The 22,507-nt window shown below is 40.8% G+C and overlaps 1 protein-coding gene across 5 annotated transcripts in view; it reads right to left on the bottom strand.

Moving 5' to 3' along the window:
• Positions 1–10,368: 10,368 nt before the first annotated feature.
• The window catches only part of LOC147613548 (RNA-binding protein BRN2-like), a 59,427-nt gene continuing 47,288 nt past the window's right edge, over positions 10,369–22,507 (bottom strand). For 3 of the 5 annotated variants that reach the window (XR_015263214.1, XR_015263216.1, XR_015263218.1), the window contains exon 12: positions 11,653–14,289. The gene's annotated coding sequence lies outside the window, so the exon portion shown is untranslated. Of the gene's footprint in view, positions 10,722–11,652; positions 14,290–22,507 lie in introns of those variants that run through there. The other 2 variants (XR_015263215.1, XR_015263217.1) reach the window with 1 other exon arrangement.

The raw sequence follows: 22,507 nt of genomic DNA, 5'->3' as shown, positions 1-22,507 counted from the left end.
GGGCATTGATTTTGATGAGACCTTTGCTCCCACTTGTCGTATGACTACCATTCGTAGCATTTGTGCATTGGCAGCTCATAATGGTTGGAATGTACATCAGTTGGACATAAAGATTGCGTTCTTGAATGGAGATTTGCATGAGGAGGTGTATGTATCGCAGCCTCATGGTTTTGTTCAAAGAGGGCAAGAAAAGAAAGTGTGCAGGTTGAAAAAGGCTTTATATGGTTTAAAGCAAGCTCCACGAGCTTGGTATGAAAAGATACATGCATATTTGACTGCACATGGTTTTCAGAATACTCCAACAGAAAGCACTTTGTATGCTAAACGTGTGGATGATGTACATCTAATCATTGCTCTCTATGTTGATGACATGCTGCTCACAAGACCAAATGAGAGTCATATTGCTGATTTTAAGGCTGATTTGAATGCCTCTTTTGAGATGTCAAATTTGGGGCATTTGCATCATTATTTGGGGATATAGTTTAAGCAGTATGATGGAGGTATTGCTTTGTGTCAGACAAAGTATATTGAGACATTGTTGCGAAGATTTGGCCTTGAAGACTGCAAGCCTATTGCTACTCCAATGGAGACAGGTTTGAAGTTGAGTCTTCATGATGCTAGAGATCACTTTGATGTCACACTCTATCAGACAGCTGTTGGTTGCCTCATTTATTATGCATTACGAGGCCGGACATTCAGTTTGCAATCTCACAGGTGAGCAGGTTTATGCATAGCCCAGGGTCTCAGCATTGGAAGGCAGTTAAATGCATCTTTCACTACTTGAGTGGCACCATACATCTTGGGTTGTTTTATCCCAAGGGGGGATCGTTGCCACCAGATTTGCATACTTTTTCGGACTCAGATTGGGCTGGTTGCTATGACACAAGAGTGTCCACAAGTGGTTTTTGTTTCATGCTCGGTAGCTCATGCATATATTGGTTGAGCAAGAAGCAACCTACTGTGGCCACTTCTAGTTGTGAAGCTGAGTACAGGGCATCTTTCACAACTACGGTTGAGTGTGTGTGGCTCAGACGGCTTATGGTGGCTGGCTTGGGTGTTGGACAGGAGTCTGCCACCTCTATCTTCACTGCCAGTCAGAGCGCATTGGCAGTTGCGAGAAACCCAGTTTTTCATGCTCGCACAAAGCACATTGAGGTGCATTATCACTATGTCAAGGAGAGACTCTCAGCAGGAGAGATCAGCTTGGCCTATGTGTCAACACAGGACAACCTCGTCGATCTAATCATAAAGGCGCTTCCTCGCGTGAGAAGTTCGAAGCTTTCCGCAAAGCTTTGGGCTTGCTCCCCTTTGTGGATTGATCTACTTGGGGCATGGCACTCCCCTATACATGAGTGCCAGCTCTCCTTCACACCATCACTCCTCCCAGGGGGGATTTTTTGCCATATATATAGGCAGTGATGTGTGTGAACACACTTAGGACGGCCGGGGTACTTTTTTCCTCTTTAGGAGGTTTTTTCCCCCGGCTTGTATATACGCCATCATTCTAGGGCTAACTTATCTTTTGTACATTGACATAATCTAATACAGTGTGTGTTGTGTGCATTCTTGCTTCTTCTTCTCCAAGCTTTGTGTGCTTTCCTACAGCCCTAATTCCAACATAGATTTCACAAAGCATCAAGCCTAGGATAATTAGTTAATTAGAAAACTGGTTTAGAAATACTGCTCATGGAAGTCTCCTGGAGAACTAGGTGAAAGTTTGGATTAGAAATTTTGCCACTCGTGATATATTGCTCGTATTTTTTTTCTCAAAATACTAACACACTTGTTTAATAGACTGTTAAGTGCCTTAAACATGCATTGTGAAGTTTCTCAAAAGTGATGCTATTTATGGTACATGTGGAGCATTGTGGAGATGTAAAGTAAGTTGATGGGGACAGTTTGGTGATGCATGAAACCTCTTGGATTTATGGTCTCACAGGTTCTTGTGATTAATAAAGCTAGTTTTGTTTTCTCAAATATACCCGAATATGACATTGTGCTTAGTTTATGCACTTACTTGGTATTTGAAGCATTTGGCAAGATGAGTGATGGTCTAGATAAGATTTTTGGGAAAAAGCTTGATAAAAACAACTTTTGGATTCAGAAGTATTGCATGACAAACTTTTTGAAAGGAAAAGGGCTTTGGAATTTGGTAATAGGTGAGGAGATGGAGCCAAGGGTTCCAACAGTTAATGCAACTCCAACTAAGCTTATAGCACATAAGAACTGGATAGAGAGGGCATTCAAAGTGCTACATTATTTCTTGTGTGAAAAATGGGATGTTATACCATATCCAGGATACAAACCATCCTAAGGCTGCATGAGATACATTGGTGAAGTTGTATTATGGTACAACTACTCAACCAAAGAAGTTGCAGTTAAAGCAAAAGATACATAGTGTGACTCAAAACAAAAGGAACATCAATGACTATGTGCAAGAGATTAAAGGATGTGTAGATGCACTTGCATCTATTAGTGCTCCTATGGAAGATGATTATTTGGTTGCCATTACATTTAATGGTCTAGGAAAAATTCTATCAAAGTTAGAGGTGGTGATCCTCCAAATTTTAAAATACATATTGTGACTTAAAACAATAAGAACAGCAATGACTATGTGCAAGAGATTAAAGGATGTGTAGATACACTTGCATCTATTAGTGCCCCTATGGAAGATGATGATTTGGTTGCCATTACATTGAATGGTCTAGAAAAAGACCTCTATCAAAGTTAGAGGTGGTGATCCTTCAAATTTTGATGAGTTGGTCTTATTATGGAGGAAATGAAACATGTTTAGGTACTTCATCTAGTACCAATGAGCATGCAAGGGACCATGCATTTTACACTCATAGGAGTGCTAAAGGTAGGGGGAGATCTAGTTTGAGAGGACATACAAGTGGAAGGGGTTGGTATGATAGGCCACCACAATAACAACAGGACTCACAGCCATCATTTGGTGCATATGGTGGTAGAGGTTTTTACCCTCATGCTAGAGGGAGATTTGGATCTTGTGGTAAAGGTTTTTGGCAACCAAAATAAAAGAATATGTAGGGCATTGAGTGTCATTATTGTGATAAACTTGGACATATGGCTAGAGATGACTATAAAAAGCAAAATGATCTTTGTGGTGGTAGAGTGGATCATGGGGTGACTATGCATCTTCTAGCAATGAAGGACATATAGTTCATTTGTTTGCTATATGAAGCATGTGATGGGTACTATGATGTCATGTAAACAGAGGAGTGAAACATAGTATATGAATTCAAGTGCAACAAACCACATGACATGCCATGGAGAGCGGTTTGATAACATGATGTCTACACAAACTCAAGGTTATGTTGCTACTATAGATGATGATACACAGCATCCTATTACACATATTGGCAGTGTACCATTGAGGATGCATGATAGCAGAGTGAAAACCATGCCGCCTGAGGTGTTGTATGTGCCATCTACAAAGAATTTTGCATCTGTTAGTAGACAAGGATTGTAGGTGAGATTCAATGAGAATGGATGCTTTGTTTTGAGGACTTTAAGCATAGCTACAAATTGATTGCCAAAGGTAAAAAAATTAGTGAGATTATTCAAGCTAGATACAAGCATACCATAATTGAAGTCAGCCATGTTTTCTCAGGGAGTCATGGGATAGTGCAAGACATTGATACTTGGCACAAAAGGATTGGACATGTGAACATACAAAATCTAAAATCTATGCAAACAAAGGGCATTATTGGTGGTATACCATAATTCAAATATGGTAGGAGAACACATGTTTGCGATGCATGTCAATTTAGGAAACAAGCAAGGTTGCCATTTCCCAAGAATAGTCAAATGAGTAGAAGACCACTTGAGGTTAATCATAGTAACATTTGGGTTCGCATTCAAACCCAATCAATAAATGGGAGTAGGTACTACATTACATTTATCGATGATTTCACGATTACATGGATTTACTTCTTCAAAGAGAAGAGTGAAGCATTGGGCAAGTTTAAAAATATGGTTAGTGGGTTAAATGTTTGAGAACATATGGTGGTGAATGTGAGTATACCTCACATTCATTTAATGGGTTCTTGAGAGATCATGGTATTCGATGGCACCTCACATGTAGATATACTCCTCAGCAAAATGGGGTTGCTGGTAGTGAGAGAAATAATAGAGTGATAGGTGAAGTGGCAAGAATATTGATCAATGAGAAGAGTATACCATTGTATTATTGGGAAGAAGCATGTGCTACACAACGGTGTACATCTTAAATAAGACACCTACAATTGCCATACATGAGAGTACTCCTGAGATGACAATGATAAGTTTTAGACCCAACATTGGACATTTGAAAGTTTTTGGATGCATTGCTTATATGCATGTGCCAAATGATAAGAGGAGAAAGTTAGACCCAAAAGCGAAAAAATGTGTGTTCATTGGGTATGATAGAAAAGTGTACAATTGCTATAACCCAGTGACAAAGCAGGTTCTCAGTGTAGCAGAGTTGTGATATTTGATGAGATGGCCAACTAGTATATGTAAACTAAGAGTTTCATGATTAATGACATTAATGCAAATGAGGATGTACATTTACCTTTTGAGGATTCCACTAGTATGTCTAGTCCACATGAGCCATCTAGTAGTGACAATGTGAGTCCATGGTTAGTAAGATTGAGACATGAGGTGAGTACTATTGAGTACTGAGTACTGAGACATCTAGTAGTGACAATGTGAGTCCATGGTCAGTAAGATTGAGACATGAGGTGAGTACTAAGTAGTACTAGTTGAAGCAAGCACCACGAGCATGGAGTGACAAGATTAGCAGGTATCTTGTGAGCCTTAGATTTCATGTGGAAAAATCATACTCTTCACTATATATAAAGAAGACATATCATGGTATGGTGGTGATTATCTTGATAGTCACAAGTGATTGTTGGAGTGGCATTGTGCCAATGTAAAGGTAACATTAAGCAATCAGTTTGACATGAAGGATTTGGGAGAGCGGAGATTCTTTCTTGGCATTGAGGTTATCCAGACATCACATGGTATTTGGTTAGTGCAAAGGCAATATGCCTTGGACATGTTGGTAAATTATAACATGACTGGATGCAAGCCTATGACAACACCATTGGAGCATAACATAAAGCTAAGGGCTGATCTTGGTGATGAGTTGGATGATGTTCCCATGTACAAGAAGGTGGTTGGGAGCTTGATTTAATTGACCATTGCTAGACCAGATTTATGTTATGTAGTGGGACTAGTTAATCAATTTATGAAAAGTCCCAAGAAGCCACATTTGGATACTGTCAAGAGGATCATGAGATATGTGAAGACCACTACTCATTATGCTTTAGGTGTCTCTTAGGTGTTCCCCTCTACTCTCTTTTTAGCCATGCCTCTAACACCACCCCTATAGTGGAAAGCAGTGGCCTCCACCTCGAGTCACATGGTAACACTACCATGTGACTCGAGGTGGAAAGCGGAAGTGGCCTCCACCTCGAGTCACATGGTAACACTACCATCAAAGCAATCGGAAGTGGAAAGCAGTTACCTCCACCTCGAGTCACATGGTAACACTACCATCAAAGCAATCGGAAGAGTGTGTGGACATATCACAAAGCCCATGTATAGTGGCCATATACCCCCATCAATTTAAATGAAATAAGAGATGCACCCACATGGTGCCAAAACCCTAAGAGGTCCACGCGCACACTTTCTTGGCATATCTAAGCGACCCGAAGGCTCAAATGGATCACCACAATCCCATAATCCTCATGTGCTATGTCACGTCACACCGACTTGATAGCTTGAAGGCCAAAGTTTAATTAAGTGCATCACCAACTCACCAGCTCAAAGTCCAAAGTTCAATTAAGCACATTAGCAAAGCCAACATTGTCTTTTAATGCCCATTACTCTCATTTATAGGTTAGATTTAGGAAGATTCTCAAACTCCAAGTGAGGAAGCGTGGCTAGAGAAGGTACAATCGTACCTCTATGAAGTGAACACTTCTAAGAAATGCAACCCGAGAGTGTGTTGCGCCTCCTTTTCTCCTCATTTTTTCTTATTTTTTTTCCTAACTAATGACTTTTTGAGGTTTTATTTTTATGCATAGATTAGATTAGTCCTTAACTACCTAATAATGCAATGAATGCTTAGTTTACTTTAATATCCTAGGTTTAATGGTATAATTAAGGTAACTTGCAATTTTTCTATCTACTTGAAGAAGAAACCAAAAATCAATGGAATCAATGGCAAAATTAGGACACTTACTTGTTGCTTCCCCCTTCAATGTAGCCTCCAAAGCTCTTTTTCTTAAGGCTCATGCATGGAAGATTTCTCCTCATAGGTAGGCTTCTAACAAAAAATGATAACTGCTAGGTTACTTTGCTTTTGCATCGTACCTACCTCACCCTTGGCTAGCCAAGGACTTCTTGGATTCTTTCTCCTTCTTCCCAAAGCATTGCATTCAACTTGTGCACATTAATGCACATAGCACATCTTCTTAACAATTTCTTTTCGAAAAAATTAGGTTATGGCTTTACACTTATTGGGGGTAGATAATGTGTTTCCAAAGCCCTTGCTTTATGGAGAAAATAGGACTTTCTCTCTCTAAAATAGAGTGTCTTTGAAGAGGTTTTCCAAATCTTTCCCACTTCCCACCATAAATTGACTTTTATTATTTTGGACAAGTATTTTCTCTAGTTGATGTGGGAGGTGGTCTTAGTCTTTGTGAATGAGTTTTGATTTTCATAATGTTTTGAGAGGGTGGAAGCAAACCATTGGGGCAAGAGTAAACGTTGGAGTATTAGGGGTTACCTAAGATTCCAACATGAATTTGGAAGACAAATCTTGGAACGTTGATGGATTTAGGGTATGTGCATCCATCGAAGGTATGTGACTATCTCGTGGTGGTGGAAGCTTGAGTGTTGCGGTTCTTGACCAACAACTGACTACATAATGAGTGGTGAGTGACAATATGTCCCCTTCCAAGGATGATATACTCTTTCATTATACTTGCGAGCAAGGGTCACATAATAAAACATATGCGACACAAGTTTAATTCCAATAAAAAGATCCACTTCAAAAAAAAATCAATGGTCATGGACAACTACGTTTATATTGTTCGGTAATGATAGATGCGAATGGTGTGACAGGTGGGTAACCTAATGAGGTCCATATCTCCTAAGATAAAATGTTGTGATTAGACTTGGTGTCAGCCGGGAATGGCCGCACAACTAGGTGGTCCTTTAGGGGAACTATAGCTCAAGGCGATAACGTTTAACCATTTTTTGATTTCAATTGCGTCTCAAATGTCGGTTACTGTTCACCTATATGAACATTCTCCTTGAATGACAGAAGAGGGAGAGAAGAGAAGAGAGAAGATGCAAGGATAGGTTCAAGAATATGCACTTAGCTTACCCTAAGAGGGTTAACTCCTCGATGTGAAGGGACTAGGGGCTCACTCCACCATCACTTAAGTCATCCAAGTGAAGCTTTCCATAAGCTAGGTAGACAAAAATGAGAGAAAGAGCTACGAAAAGCGCAACTCCCATCTCAATGCCTTCACGTGTGCAAGGAGGGAGGGAGAGAGAGGTAGAGAAGAAGAGGATGGAAAGAAGATAGAGAGCATCACCTACAAGCATACACTCACAATCAAGAAAGCAAGCATGCATCAACACAAAAGCTCACCACCATAACCACAAGAGAGCAAGACAGAAGCAGAAGAAGAAGACTCAAATGTGATAATGGGATTGTATCCTTTTCATATTTCATTAAGTCACTTATATACATAAGCTTCTTTTTTACAATGGTTGACTGCCCATTAACAATTGGAAACCCAAAGCTGGTTCTCTAACTCTATGTACATCTAGGCTTTGTAGCTCATGGCCAGCATTACACATGTCGTAAGCTCGGCCATCCCATATCTTTTTAGATGAAGCATATAAGAATAAAATACATGAAGTGTAACCACACTTGGATAAGAAATGGTAGGAGTAATGTTAAGCATTGTGGTTAATATTAAATTACATGTACAATAATGTGTGCACTTTGGGACCTACAGTATCTTTGAATCATGTTTGTCGACAAAAAACTACCTTGAGAAATACGTTGTGTTGTGTTCTCGATGCTCTTTATTTTCCTTGTGAATTTCATAGATAGTAACGTTGTAACTTGGCACCAAAGAATCTTTATATTATGGTTGTCGTTTAGCATCAATGAAACTTTGCTTTTATTAGCTGCACACTTTTGTAACATATTGTCTTTTATCAATGAAAGTAATCTTTTTTTAAAATTGTGTTTAGGACCTTACAATTGTGACTGATAAAAATATTGTTTTGAACTTTTTCGGCTTTCAATAAAATTTAAATATTATCATGAGACAATGTTCGAAACGGTTTTTTGTAGAGGAAATATTTTTTGAATTAAAAAAATGATCTAAACACCAGGAGATTAGCTTTTTGTTTGCAAGACAAGATGATATAATTAGAAGAACAAATAATTCACTTATTAAGAGACCCAAATATAAGCCTAACAACAACAAAGGCTCTTATGACAAATCTAAAGTAAAGAGCTCTTGTCAAAGATGAAGTAAAAGATAATCTTGAAGATAAAGGCAAAATCTCACTAAAAAAAACATCAACATGCATATCATCACATAACGTCGTCACTATTACAAAAATGCCAACATGAAGATAAGAACTAAGCAACACCCTACAAAAGAGGGTTACATACAAGATAACTTGTCATTGAATGTAAGGTTAATTCACTTTAAATAAAAATAATCAAAGCCGCAATCACTACCATATGGATTGACAATGGAAGCAAGGCTATAATACAACAAGGTGCATTTAGTAGAGTGAGGTTGCACGAAGAAGCATCTTTCATATCTAAAAACAATGTTTACATTTTTCAAACGAAAAAATTATTACTTTTGTGAATGTTTCTACACAATTCAATTAAACAATAAGTAATTAAAGTCATAAATCTATGTTAAACAATCATCCCTATTAATACAAAAATAAGTGTGTGTGTGTGTGTGTACATATATAAATATACACTAAAAACATAGCTTTTTTACACACTAAAAATAAGTGTGTATGTGTGTGTGTACATATAGAAATATACGTTTTCACACCCACACACACACACACACACACACACACACATATATGTATGTTTGTATTATAACAACATTTTATTGTGGGTGGAAAGTTTGCACACTAGTTTAAAATTCGTAATAAGGAGTGAGGCATTGATATAGAAGAGCGTAAATAAGAGGCCATTCACATGCACACTTTCATTTGGACTCCTTCATTTACTCTAAGGCAACATGCGACGCATTGCACTTCTTCCACAAGACCTCTATTGTACCAAGACTAGACATAGACCTATAGACACACTCAAGTGCAAAGACCTTTCCATTCACCTTATTTGCATACACTGGCTATGCCATTTATGTTTCAAAAGTTTAGCAGTGAAGAATTTCATACTTGGCAAGTCAAGGTGACAAGTCATTTGGTTAAGCCAAAATGAAATGGTATTAGCCAAAAAAAAAGAATTATCACAATAAAACATTTAATTTTCTCAAATACTTTCTTTAGAAATCTGATATGTATATTTTTTCTTGGATTTGGAAACTACATACTCATTTCATTTTACACACCAAAAACATGTGTATATGTATAAATAAATGAATATATTATAACCAAAATTTATTGTGGGTGGACAATTTGCACGCTCTCCAAAAATTATAAGAGACAAGGAAGGTGATTTCCTTGGAGAAGTACTTTAGTACTTCATCCATAGATTTATGAGTACTACTTGTGTACTTGGAGAAAAGCTCTAAGATTTTGAGAAAAGCTCTAAGATTTTGAGAAGAGTATTGATGAGTACTACTTGTGTCATTTGCTTCACCGACAAGTGTAATTAACTTCACGGAAAGCAATGTTGATAATGGCATGCTCTCACAAAAAAAAGTACACATATTACCCAAAAAAACGCTATTACATAAACATAAGTGTTCAAAGGATAATGACACATTGACAATCTAGAAAAGGGGGCTCCATCATTTAAAACAATACAATGACTACCATATGGGATGACAGTGCCACAAAGGTTATTACACAACAAGGTGATTAGCAAATACTCATTAATCAAGGTGATTAGCTAGCATTCAACAAGGTACAAAATACCAAGATAGAAATCATCAAAGCTCTTAAAAGACAAGGTTCATCCCATCTTAAACAAAAAAGAGCCAAGTGAGAGAAGATACAAGCAACTCGCAAAGCGAAAAAGACCTAGATATCAAGTGGGTAAAGAGTCCTTACACGAGTTTCAATCTCTAAAAATGGATGTGCAAACAGGAAGAGCAAAGTTGCATTAGATAAGAGCAAGTCACACGGTAAAGCCATTAATATAAATGAAGGGAAGAGCCCTTTGACACGCAGAGGGTTTAAACCTCTAAAAATGAATGTGAAAATTACTACCTAGTTAGTACAAGATATTGCATATATGCCTTTCATTAATATTAGCTTTTTAGGTGATGTGACATAGGCCCATTGGCATCCATCGTCGAGTATCTGAACCTCCAGAAATGTACGTGAAAACGAGTACCAAGTTTCCACAGAATATTGTACTTGTGTTTATGTTTATTATCTTTGAATGCATGATGTGCCATACCATGCTAGTCCTTCATGTCATATTGTGGCTCAGTAAATCTCTCTCTCCTTCCTTGATCACGCTGCACACCCACAGAGATCAACCACTCAGAGAGACAAAGAGGCACACAATTACCTTACAATGCACCATCACAAGTTTCTTACGTTTACAAAAGACCAAAGGGTCTACGAGACCAAGATTGTTACAACGTGTGCATGAAATGATAAAATCATGGGAAAAAAAAACATGAAAAAAAAACCCAGCTAGAGCTGAGGGAATAAACAACAGCCTTGTAAGTGCATTGGTACAATGCTATAATGATACAATGTGGGGGGATTCAAGTGAGTCCACAGCATAGCACATGCTATTGCATGTTTTTGACTGAAATCCAACCTCTCATTTATGAAGCATAACTGCTTGCAAACCATGAATACAAGACCCACCCCTCAATTCTTAACATTGCGTGTACATTCGCCCCCTGCACCAGCCCCTGCTCCCCGTGGGCCTACATTGGTCAGGTTCAGAGGTTGATCCACAATTTTCTGTGGGCAGGCAGTGAAGGGAGGCCTGCCAGGGCCAAGGTGGCCTGCAGAGTGATCATACAGCAGCACCAACAACTTCACTTTTTGCACAACTTTAGTTGCACTTTAGAGCCACGTTCATGAAGATAATACTCTTGATCTAATGGATGGTCGTAAATAGAAGTATACAAGGTTCGTAGTAAACACTTAGCAAACCAAGTGAGACTTCATATCACTGATAGAACATATACAAAATATCATGGATTTCTTATGCTACCAAATTACAGCAAAGATCATAATCATTTTCTGCAAGCCTTGGTTAAAGCATCGACTTCATAAAAAGTACATCCACTATCATGTCAGTGTAAATTAAAAATTTTCACTTTGGAATACTTCAAAAAATTTAAATCCCTCCTATGTTGAGACAACTTGAAAGATGATCACGAATACAGGTTTGCATTATAATCAAGCAAAACAATTACTCTTAATGTATTTGTCATAATCCACAATGTGCTCTTGCATTCATTTATTCCAAAATACAATCAAAACAACAGCACTACAAAACAAGCAGCAGGCAGATGCAATGAAAAACTGTATCCAGTGGCAACCAATTCCCCGCATGCACACACAGGGTTTGAAAGGCAAATGGTCTTTCCAAATAATTCCTGTGCTTTTTCACGACTGCACTGCATCATCATCTAAATCTAAAGAAGGGTGGGTATCCACAAAATTCTCTACCACCGGACTGTAGAGCTAACTAAGTAGTCGCAAATTTCCATACACAAACCAAATCACTGGTTCTTTGTCTAGCAAGTTGGTTCTGCTTCTTTGAGGCAATGTGGCTAAATACACTCCACAATTGCTCAATAGGAAAGGAATTAGCTCCTTGGCTCAAAATACAAATGGCAAGAAGCTCACGAGTCCCTGCTGAATCCTCCCACCATAAAGCAACCCCCACACTGCATTTGTCTCTATGCGCATCTAGTGAAACCGAATCTTCCTTGCCTGCTTCTATAAATTGATAACTGATCTTTGCCTCCTTTGGGAAGGATCTGGCACTAGTTTTCCCAATACTTTCTCCCAACTATCTACGACCTCTTCATCAGTCTCTTGGAACTCTGGATCTAGCACAAAACCATCTGCATGCAAGGGTGAATGATAGTTATCTCATCGAGTTTGGGAAAGTTCTCTCAACTCCTTTTGCCTTCCCTCATTAGGCTCCACCTCTCTAACGTGCTCTATCATGTTGTCCATGCCATATTAAACCTTGCCAATGCAAGGTTGCTTGCTGTCTGCAATCTTTAACATGTGAATGACACACTTCACAACAACATTAAGATGGCCCACATCAGCCCAAAATGCATCATGAATCACATTATTGTAGCCTATAAATGAACGAGAGGTGGGCCAATTAATCCACTAATCACTCACCACAAGCGGTTTTAAAACATTTTCCACCTTCTGAAGCCTCTCCAACATAATATAATTGTAGGCAAAGCGGGTTTGAGAGTATTTTAAGATATCCTTTTGGGGAGACCTCTTTCTAAACTCTCAGAGAATATAGTAATGACGAGTGAAAAACATCCTATCTCTCTACCTTTCTCGAGAACAGTTGCAACCCATGGCAAATCCACAATGTCCTTCAACAAATTATTTAGCCCATGTGTGATACAAGGAGTGAATGTTATATAGGGATACCTCACCTCCAACTTTGCCCCTACCACTCTATTTGATGCTTCTCCATCTCCTATGACCTAAATCACATCTTCTGGACCAATGTTCTCAACAGCATTTACCCACTCCTCCATAAGCACATCAGAGCTCTTCCTTATTTCAAATGCATCATGTGAGGATAAGAAATGCACACCACCTCGTGAATAAGCCACAATACCATGGATGGTGCACATCGGTGATAAGAGACACCCCATTCCTCTTCCACCGAACACAAATATTCTCTGATGCTGATGCTGCATCAATGACCTCTTTCTCCTTTTTCAGCAAATTGGTCCTCAAAGTCTCTGATGATGGAGTATACGGCACCACGGGGGCGTGAGGGCACGGCTCCAAATCCAATAATTGCATGGACCATCTCTTGAAAATATGGTGATCTTGCCATACTGAATGCAATGTGATCATGAAAGAAAAACGTGGCCACCACAATTTCCCTGAGTAAAGCCAATACTCCCAGTCTGTGCTTTAGGGTACCACTAGAAACACTAGAAGCAAAAAAAGAGGGATTTACAGCCATAGACCTTGGAGGTGGAGCTCGAAACACCTATGCATTAAGACTTTCCTATAACGCCGCCGCCTCCTCTATTGGTACTGATTGGCAAAAAGCCACATCATGGCCAGGTTCATGCATCAAATGATGCTCGCACACGATTGGCACCTCTTGTCTTTGCTTGCTTGCAAAACCTGCACTTCCATTTCCTGGCAGCTCCCTCTCTCTCCGTCCCTCTTACTATCAAGTTCCCATTCTTGAGACATCCCACCTTTGGTACCTCAAAGGTACCTTTAAAAGATACCTGGCAGCCGTTGCAGTCTTAGCCATCACAAGGAACAGCCTTTCCAGAAACGGCAGCGCCGTTCCCACTAAACCGCCACGTCACCACCCATTCTAGACCATTCCGGTGTTCCATGCGCAGAGGAAAAACCGTTCCAGACCTCACACAGTTTTAGATCGATGAGACAAAGATTGAACTGTACGTGTTTCATAGGCTGGGGGACGTTTGACCTTTGTGAAGATCCACAATAGACAAGTTTGATGCATATTTTAGCAAGTCAGGCAGCAAGTTCTCGAGTGATAGAACCAGATCCAGATCTAATTTCAAGATGAGATTTTTGTCCCCTCCTACTGAACTTTGACCCTAGTGAAAAAACAACCTCGGTTCTCCCTTCAACTCCACATGTGTATAGGTATCCCCCCTGGCAAAAAACAAGTTCACATGTACTGGGTCTGAAACTGGGCCTAAATCCTTCCCTTGAGCATTGCAAAATCTTCATCCCAAGCTTGTATGTCGTGGTTTCTGCTCTGCTTCTGTTGCTTCATTTTTTCTTCGCCCAATGCATCTCCATAAATCAAATATCTTGCAGCTAGTGCACATGTCTCTACATCATCAGAAGGATCAACTGCATAAATGCGGCCACATAATTTTTTGAGTAAGGCTAAAAACCACCTCCAATCTTTACAAACAGAAACACCTTCAAACTGACCTGCAAGTAGAATATTTCCCAAAACAGAACAAAAAAAGGGTTTGACTGAAAATTGACTATCTACATCTTCTCTACTATTTTGTCAGATGGTAAAGAGAAACTTGTTCCCATACCAACCTCAGTGTTCACTAATGCAGGTGTGGTTCTTGAAGCTACTTTGGAACGGAATACAGAGAGGAGAAAGAGGAAAGAGATTTGACTTACACTACTGAGCTGAATAAAGCTGGAAAAAAAACTTAAGAACATCCTTCACTACTCAAAAAAGAGAAACATCCGCAAAAAAAGCTAACTACAAAAACAAGCAGCCCTAGGAGAAGCCTGCTATGTATATCAAGGTAAAAAGAGAAAAAAACACAAGAGGGGGGGCTGGCCACTCTTGCAGGGGAACCCTATTTCCACCCCTTGGGAACGGTGGGACGAGGTTGAAAGGCTAGAACACTATTCATCTAAGGGAGGTGCAACACGATGGAAATGTAAGCAATGTAACAAAGAGAAGTCAGGAGAAGCAAATCATGTGAGAGCACATCTATATGCCATGTTAACAATGAAAAAGCGCAAGTGAACAAATGTCCGAGGACAACACCTGAAATGCGTAGGAAGCGTTTGGAACACTACCCAAGCGAAGAGGACAAAGCATGTGTCCAAAAGAAACCAGTAATTGATGCATCTTACTTCACTAGACATGGGGACGATGTTAGCATGGGAGATGGACTCCAATATGAGGGAGTTTGGAGCTTTGTATTTTCCCAAGTTTCATAGCCTAGAAAGTTGCATTTTCTATGCATGAAAGTTGCGCAAAGAATAGTGTCTCGCTTATTGCAAATGCCTCGAAAAAGGTCCATTCATGGCATGGTTGCTTATTCTCGAGGAAGAATGCAATTCATTTCCTCACATGATGTTTTTGGGACTGGAAAAACTGCAGATTGGCTTGTGGAAGAGTGGACCCAAGGTATTGAGAAAGTTGGCCCACAGAATGTTATTCGGTTCTTAGCTAATGGTGAGGCAACGAATAGAGCAGCTGGTCTAAAGCTTGAAGAGAGGTATCCACATATAACATTTAGTCCATTCTTTGCTCATTATTTGAGCAACCTATTGAAGGATACTAGCAGCTTGCCATGGGTTGATCCACACATTCAAAAAGGCAAGGAGATAATAAGCTTCATTCAACACCATCAGATTATTTTGAATGAATTCCGACAAAGATCGCCCAAAAAGAATCTCTTGAAGTACTCGCGGACACGCTTCGGTTATAACTATCTCATGATAAAAGGTTATCCAAAGTCAACTTACCTTTGAAGCAATTGGTTGGATGCAATGAGTGGATGGGATGGGCTCCTTCACGGCGGTCAAGAGCCAACATAGAGGCTGCAAAGAACCATACAAAACTTTGCATTTTGGGATGAAGTAAACGCTATCAATGTTGTGATGAAGTCGGTCATGCACTTGATGCTGATTACAGATAGACGGGAGCCATGCATTGGTAAGGTTTATGAGGGGGCTGACCGAATGATCAAGAAAATAGGAAAAATGGGCTTGTCCGATGAGAAAGATGAAGAGGATCGAGAATTATGTGAAGCACGATAGAATGGTTATCATTTTCCCATGTATGCTACTGTGTATGTCTTCAATCCCGAGTTCCAAGGAGAGACCAATGATGCGATAATGGATGGTTGGGAGATGGTGCTTTCTAGGCAGGCTCATGATTATGATAAACGAAGATTGATGAAAGACCAACTTCGATTTTATCGTAGCAAGTTCAGAAGGTTTAAATCTGCCGATGCACAAAGAGACAGGTTTAAGATTGGAGCTGCTTTATTGTGGGAAGATTATGGGGCTCGTACACCAAAGCTTCAATTATAACCATTAAGGATCTTGTCTCCAGGTGCAAGGTCCTCTTTGATCGAGCAACTATGGAGTGTGTTCGGCCATGCTGCATCGAGGAAGAGGAACAAAATTGAGACAAAACAAGTCAATGACTTGATTTTTGTAAGTGCTAATTTGCCCTTATGGCTTCTCCCAAACCAAAGGAGTTTATATTGCTTGATGAGGAGTCCTTACATGATGAGGAGACACATGTACCTACAGATCTGGTCAAGATAAGGCTGAAGATTTGGATGCTATAGACATTGGTCTTGATGATATGGCTTTCTTGGATGGCATATATGATAGTCTCCTTGAAGGCATCACTGGCAGCATCCCCTTACTATTTGCATGTCACCTTGAGGGTTAAACTATGGAGTCTCGAGCCCAACATTTTGTGTCAATTGCATGTGCCGCTTTGGGTAAGTTTATTGCTTGGGACCTAGGTTGTTTCTTCTATCTAGGTAGTGGGCCACATTTTTTGACTTCTGTCACTTATGTCATGTATGATGTGGACTAATTCATTTTGAACTCTGAGATCATTCGCAAATTGTGTGGTGCACTAGACTTTAGTGTATATCTGATTTGGTTACATCGGAAGTTTTGCAAATTCTATAAGTATGTCTTTTTCTTTTTAGGTTACGTAATATGGGTTTTAAAATGAGCAATGTTTGTTAAGATTCACTATCGTTTGTAGGAATTATCTAGGACGTTCCACCTTCCCGTTCTCGTGTCCCCTGTGGCCCATTCCCGTTCCCCTGATGGGGCTTTCGTTCCATTCCCATTGCTACTATGGGTTCCGGGCACCCTCATTATCTTGGTGGGCGCCTCAGAACATGATGCAAGCGTTGGATTACAAGGCGCGTGCATATATATGTGAGCCCTCGTGTACAAGGGCAGGAAAATCAGAGATCTTCATCCTTGCAGTGCTACTGTACTGGTGTATGCACATATACAGACGTACTATACAGACTGTAAGAGCAGACCCGTACCAGTATTCAGAATTTGACTCCTGGCTGTTTGACATCAAAATGGCTGTTTTTGGGATTTTGCACAATTTTTAGGCTTTTCTGCTTTCCGAATTGATTTGAGACCATGCACAGCTTCTGAACTGTTTTCTCTTCGCATACATGTGTCTGGAGAGTGATGCTATCATACATATGCTCCGGGACATCATGCAGTTGCAGATCGTGGATTGTTGAGTTTAGTGTACTATTGTCCACACCCCTTGGAGTACTTCAGCAAAACTGTGTGAATAATGAGAAGCTTTGACCCCTGCCAAGCCAATGCTTATATATGATACTCTACTGCTGGTCCATTTGCCAAAAAGGCTGTCGGCCTGCTGAATAAGCTCTACAACCTGATTTAACACCATAAGCGGGTGCCGTTGACACATGGGCACCCCAATCTGCTGGCCGACTGCTGTCAAGGCCCTAGCGGTTGGCCGACTGGCTGTTGTTGACAGCCAACAGAGGCTTTAGCCCTTCCTTGGGCTGGCCGACTATGGCCCTAGACTCTATGGGCTGTCCGACTAAGGCACATCCCTTCCATAAGCTGGTCGACTATGGCCCATGGCCCTTATGGGCCCAAACCTTGGCCCATCGCTGGCCTAAAGGAAGCCCAAGTGTAGAGCCCACATAGACATACTCTATGGCCCTGCACTTCTTGCTTCTACCTATATGCAACCTCAGTGCCCTCGCATTTAGCTAGAAGCCTTTCAATGCTTGGAACACCACATCATCATTTGAGAGGGTGACTTACACAGTACGGACTAGCTTTGTTTCATGACCGGACTTGCACACCTGACCATGACCATGTACGGGACTTGTGCACCTGACCATGGACGCTTAAGAGTGGATCCCTGGCTAACTCGTCCCGGACTAGGGCTCACAAGGGGCCAGTTACCACTCAAAGTCCTTCACCTATTGTATATATATACCTAGATGAATCTAGGAACATGCCCAAATTCACCTTTTAGGAACGTGCACGTTATATTGTCATGACCCTGTGAAAGTGGAACAACACAAGTGGGAGCATGGTGGTTGGTGAGCAAAATAAATTTTTCAAGATGCATACTTGGGTGTCCGGACAAAAGTAATATGTGTGGACAACCCCAAGTGGACCAAGGTATTAACTTTATAAAGTTTATAAACCTTGGGTGGCCCTTGGTAATTTAATAATTAAAGGGGCCACTAGGATAATTATGGAGTGGGCTACTCTACTTTTAGAGTACACGCCTCCCTCTCCATCTTCTCTCTCTTGCTTTTTGAAGAAGGCGGGTGGTCGACTGGCTACGTGGAGAACAAGCTGGAACTGGTTGCCTGCAGGAAGCCGTACACACGAGGTACAGAACTATACGGTCAGGTACAGGCGGGTACTGAACTGCTCTGGAAAAGTCATACACACGTGTGCTGCAGGTACTGGCTAGCTGCACTGCATGGAGGGAGATTGGTACAGTCGGCGCATCACACAGGCGGGTACAGACAGCTCTGTCCAGCTGTGCAGGCGGCGCATCATTCAGGCGGCTGCAGTACAGTTCTGTACGAACAGGTACAGGCGAGTACAGTCCAGGTCAGTCCAGCAGTACAGGCGGCGCATGACTCTGGTGGCTGCAGGGCGACTAGTACGGACAGGTACACACGTGCTCTGCAAGTATAAATATGTACCGACAGGTGCACACGTGTGCTGCAGAGTTGCTGACACAGGCGGCTGCGGGTACAGGTTGGTACGGTCAGTCCATCTAGTGCAGAACTGTGCATAACAGTTGGCAGAGCAGTTGGTATACTCTGAACATTTCTTTCTCTCTTTCTTTCCACTAGCTTATGTCTGCTACAGAGTTGTTTCTTTTGACCCTTTGTGAGAGGAGGGGTATGGCAGTTTAAGGGTGGGAACAAAGTTGGACAGTGGATTTGTACTTTGGCTGAGTTTGAAGCCATGAACATGGAACAACCAGATGCGTGCTCAAGGCTGCCCTGTTGTATTGTCTTGCTTCATTAGAGGAGACCACAGTGTGTTGCTTTCGTGGGACACAGATCTCTTGACTGGCTTTGTTGTACTCGGTTAAACTTTTCCATTGAATTTGAATAAAGACATACCGCAAGGGGCGCCAAGCTTTGGGGCCAACAGGTGTCGTTTTTCCTTTTTGTTCTGGGGCATTCTAGCTCTTGTTCACTTCTTAATTGTCTGGACTACTATTGGATAGGTGACTGCTAGTCTACCGCACTTTGGTTTCTACCAGAGGCCGGTTTCATATATACTCATGGTAGTCAACCCACAAGGCTATATAACTATCAACTCCATTATGCATAGTATGGACTAGATACTACGACATCCCCACTAATGTCATCAGTGCCCAAGTCAAACCTCCGGAGATGCAGGACAGACTCTGCCATAATGAAGCCTAGCACTAGGGGAAGTAGCAAATAGAAAGAATTAGTACAACAAATAAGTAGTTGATAGGACAAAAATTTCACAATGTGAAATCTGCATGTCCGCTAATACGGCTGAATTATATACCTAGATGAATCCAGGAACATGCTGCCCAAATTCACTTTTTAGGAACGTGCATGTTATATACTCATGGTAGTCAACCCACAAGACTATATAACTATCAACTCCATTATGCATAGTATGGACTAGATACTACGACATCGCCACTAACATCATCAGTGCCCAATAGTGGGTGTAGAACTCTGTATCAAGATATGCTCTCACACACGCACTCCCCCCCCCCCGCCCCACACACACACACAAACACACAAGAGCATATATTCACACAAAACCCTTCATACTGAGTTTCTATCAAACCTCCGGAGATGCAGGGCAGACTCAGCCATAATGAAGCCTAGCACTAAGGAAAGTAGCAAATAGAAAGAATTAGTACAGCAAATAAGTGGGCAAATGCACCGCTAAAGATAGAAAGAATAAGCACAATATCAACTGGCCAAGTGTGGGATCCACGTGACAAAGCTGTGTGCCTTTATTTTAAGTGTTTAATTGCATTAATAGTTGTGTGTGAACCCCCAGATCAATCACATTGCTATCAGAGCACAGCTTTCCTTTTAGCTTAGGAAAACGGTCCTAACCAGGGAATTCACTGGCTATTAGGTTGGGGCTATCCGGACTCGGCCAGCTCGCGACAATCAGACCTCATGCTCCGGGGTGATTCAAGGTAGAGAACCTATGGCCGGGTGGTGAGTAAGATGCGATGATGCGATGTGTACGACAGCAGATTATCTAAAGCCTAGTTAGGGTTTCTTAGGTATGTGGATCGAAGCCTTGATCCTTAGTGGGTTCTCTGTCAACAGATCCTAGGGCTTGGGTTTTTGAGACTTAATAGCTGTATCAGAGCTGATCTCACACAAGGTCACGAACCCAAGGCAACGAGGTTTGGGGGGATTATGCCCACAAGTGGTTGGTCTACAGATATAGTACTCTCATGTGGGCTGTTTTGGCAAAAAAGTCATAGTTTCTACACATGGATGTGCAAGGAAGCAAGGAAAAGATTTAATCCTTGCATGGATGCGCAAGAATCATAGTGTTAGGAAAATAAAGTAACATCCACCTTAGGAGAAACTAAGAGCAAAGATGTAAAGCTAAAAGCCATAGTGTAACTCAAGCAATGTTATAGCCACTGTAAAAGCTAGGAGCCTTGGAATCCATCCCTAGCAATGAAACCTCTACACATGCACGTGACAAGAGAAGATGCTTAGCATTTAATGTAGCGATCATTGTTGACACTAATCCTACAACAAGCCAAGCTAGCCTACATTGTACAATCAAGGGAGAGAATGTAGTAGATGATTAAGGAGGAATCATTTGGCTCGTTGTGCTTTGAACTTTGCTTAGAGACACACACATCTTTATGGTGAGGCAATGAAGCATATTTGTATAAGGATTAGACACTGCCCTTGATACAATCAATTGGTAATACCGACCGACACTGCCCTTGATACAATCTATTGGTAATACCGACCGACCTCATGATGGCACCTAACTCTATAATCCAAGAGTCCCCTAATCCGAGAATTAGCTCCAGCTCTATAACATACTTCCCCTTCTCCCACGTTCCACCTCTTGGAAACAAAATCTGTCCAAGTAAGAAAACTGAAAAACTTATGTTGTAAACTAGCAACTATCTCCCAAGTCGAGTCCTCTTCTACGCTATCTTTCCACTTAATTTTATACTCAGGGATCAACTTAATTCTAATTTCCTTTCCTTGAAATCAATCACTGTTTCCGGTTCATGTGGAACATAGGACAAGTCCTCAACCTCAACAAGCTACTAAGGAGTCACCATGCAATCCCCAGCTCCCAACATCTCTTTTAGTCTACTATCGACATGAAAGAGTAGAAAAACTATCAAATTCTACGGCAATTCTAGCTTATAGGCTACCTTTGCCATGTTTTTAATAACCCGAAAAGGTCCACAGTTAGGTAGGGGATAACTTCCTAAGCTTCCCGTTCGTAATGTCTTTGAACTCTTGTGGGTATTCACAAAAACACCAAACATTCCCTTGGATGACTCTTTCGACAAAATGTTACTCTTGATAGAATCCCTAGCTCTAGCAAGCATCTCCTAGATATCCGCCAAGAAATCCCTAGTCATTTCATTCTCAATACCCTTCACTCCCATAGCTACTGAAGATCTAGGTTGGTATCCAAAAATTGATATAACCAAACTGTAACCAGCACTATTATGGACAAACTCTACCATTGGGATGTACCTCTCCCAATCTAATATTCTCTTGGAGACGTATACACCAACCATATCCTATTCACTCTCTCTGTTTGTTTGTTGAACTAAGGATGATCAAAGGAGCTTGGTCTCCAATTTTGGAAGACTAACTGTCAAAAGTGTGCGGTAAACGTCAAATCCCCATCACTCACTATGTCACAAGGTAAACCATATAACCTAAAAGAATGCTCAAAAAATCTGTTGTGCAAATTTAGGAGTCATTAATGTTTTCTTTGTGGGTGAAAATCTTGCCATCTTTGTCAATCTGTCTACCAACACCTAAACCATGCCCTTAGTGAGTGCGTGGTAAACTGGTGATAAAATCCACGGAAACACTCTCCCATTTACTATGAGGGATCTCAAGAGGATGTATCAATGTTCTAGCCCTAAGGCATTCAGCCTTGTTCACCTAACACTAACGACACTCTACCACATAGTCTTGGACTTTTGTTATCATCTTAGGCCAATAAAAAATACCTTTTACAAAATCATAGGTTCATTGTATCACCGGATGACATGCTATAGCAGGTTGGTGAC

The sequence above is a fragment of the Cibotium barometz genome, chromosome 43, assembly GCF_041138505.1.
Source record: "Cibotium barometz isolate CiBa-2024 chromosome 43, ASM4113850v1, whole genome shotgun sequence".
Taxonomy (NCBI): Eukaryota; Viridiplantae; Streptophyta; class Polypodiopsida; order Cyatheales; family Cibotiaceae; genus Cibotium; species Cibotium barometz.
The sequence above is the reverse complement of the archived record's forward strand: the minus strand, read 5'-3'. Positions and strand labels throughout refer to the sequence as shown.